The sequence below is a fragment of the Octopus sinensis genome, linkage group LG16 (genome assembly GCF_006345805.1).
Source record: "Octopus sinensis linkage group LG16, ASM634580v1, whole genome shotgun sequence".
In the NCBI taxonomy this organism is placed as follows: domain Eukaryota; kingdom Metazoa; phylum Mollusca; class Cephalopoda; order Octopoda; family Octopodidae; genus Octopus; species Octopus sinensis.
In genome coordinates, this window is record NC_043012.1 from 58,953,134 (window position 1) to 58,955,633 (window position 2,500).

Here is a 2,500-nt window from a genome sequence, read left to right on the forward strand (position 1 = left end):
TGTTGTTTCTTCATCATCTCTTCTTCTTCTTCGTGTTTATTAGGTGGTATGATTTCTTGTTTGTATTTGTCAGCTTCCTTAAATACTGAGCACAGTTTTTTGTTTTGCTCGTGTTTTGCTGCTATCTGGATCAGTTTTCCTTCCTTCTGAAGTAGGTATTTTTGCAGTCCTATGGTGGTTATTTTATAGTAGTTTTCCAGCTGTATAAGGCCTCTACCACGTTGTATATATAGTCTTTCTATGTCAGATTTTGGGTGATGCATCCTAGATCCTGTCAGTATTTTTGTTGTTTTCCTATCTATTTTGGACAGTTCATTTCGTGTCCAGTTAAGGATATTGTGGCTGTAACTTATAACTGGGACAGCTAAAGTGTTGATACCTATTATCTTGTTTTTAGCATTGAGCTCTGTTTTTAGTATTGATCTAACTCGTCTATAATATTCTTTTTTTATTTTCTCTTTCATATGTGTGTGTTGTGTCTTATCTAGTTCATGGATTCCTAAGTATTTGTAAGTTTGGCTTTGGTCTAATTCTTTTATTTCATTGGTTTTATCTAGTGTGATGTTGTTACTCTTAACTAGTTTTCCTCTTTTCATGGTTACTTTGGCGCATTTTTCTAATCCAAATTTCATATCTATTTCTTTGGTAAATACATGAACTGTCTTTAATACTGTTTCCAGCTGTTTGTCATTTACAGCGTATAGTTTTAGGTCATCCATATATAAAAGGTGGCTGATCGTTTTGCCGTAACATTTGTATCCGCATCCAGTTTTATTTAGCATATCAGATAGAGGTGACAGTGCCAAGCAGAAAAGGAGTGGAGAGAGCGTGTCTCCCTGGAATATTGGGTGTAGGACTGTTTGCCATTTATTCATAGAGTGCTCTATGAATTTTATGATTGTTGGTGCTACTTTGTTAATGGCTAGTGTTTCGAGGATCCATGTGTGGGGGTTGCTATCAAACGCCTTTTTGTAGTCAATCCAGGCCATACTGAGGCCTTTCTTCTTTCTGTGGCTGTCTTCAGTTACGGCTTTATTAATCATTAGTTGATCTTTACAGCCATATGAGCCTTTGCGGCATCCTTTCTGCTCTTCTGGGAACAGTTTATTTTCGTCCAGGTGCTTGTTCAGCCTTTGCGATATCACTGCAGTAAATGCCTTGAACATAGTAGGGAGGCAGGTTATTGGTCTGTAGTTTTCTGGTTTTGCTGTTTCATTTGATTTGGGAATTAAGATGGTTTTCCCCTTCGTGAGCCATTCAGGCATTGTCTCTGGCTCTGCTAGTATGCTGTTAAGTTTTCAGCCAGCTTTTGTGCATTCCTGTTAGATATTTCACCCAGAAGTTGGGGATCTTGTCATGCCCAGGTGCCTTCCAGTTGCTTAGTTTGCAGTGCCTGGGTGACCTCTTCAGTTGTTATGGGGGTCCAAAGTTGTTCAGATGCCGAGTTTGTTATTTGATACTCCTTTTTTTTGGCTGTTCGTTCGCCGACCATATTTCTCTCCAGAATTCTTCCAATTCTTCTGCCGTTGGTGCTGCAGTGACTTCTATTTTATTTTTTCCCAGTTCTTGGTAGAACTTTTTGGGGTTGGAGTTGAACTTTTTGTTCTGTTCAAAGAAGCGTTGGCGTTTCTCGTACCGGCGGATCCTTTGAGCTTGGCAAGGATTCTTGCTTCAGCTTTTCTTTTATCTCCGGCAAATCTTTTCTGTGATGTTATATTTGCGGAGCATTTTTGTTCTCTTTTTGTTGCTCAGTAGCGTTGATTGTTTGCTGATTTCATTAAGAATCGACAGGTCTTCTCTAATTAAAAAAAATTTTTTTTTGATGTTATTTATCCACAGGGTTTGTGGATAAATATTATTATTATTATTATTATTATTATTATTATTATTATTACTTTTAATCTTCATGTTTGTTACAAACACTTGCCGAGACTTACCAAACGTCCTAGGACGAGTGACGGTTAAGAGACGTTACAGTATGACTGTAGGAGTAGTAGCAAAATATATTCATGTAATACAACACAGACTTTCAAATTGATACGGTATTTCTAAGGATATGGGGAGTATTTGTCAGGACAATCTTTTGGATCTCTCTGAGACATGGTTCTCCTGGGATATTATTTAAATATTTTCGATATTCCTTTCTTATCAAACCACGGTAACCCGCACTAATAGGGTTAGTTCTCGCTTTAAGATGCAACACCTTTTCTACTTCAATCTGCAGATGCTTATATCTGGGTAATTTGTCAATATCCCTTACAGATATATTTTTATCCGTGGAGAAACTTACATCTCTCAGTCTACTATTATTTTCTTCTCTTTCTTTAATGACTATGTCTGGTCGATTAGCCTGGATCGATTTGTTGGTATTGACTGGAAAATCCCAGAGGATAGTGACATTTTTACCTTTAACAACTGGCTCAGGGTGATGATGTTCATACCAGTAAATTCCAATGTAGATACTGTTCTACCTATCGTGGCGACTTATCATCATTATCAC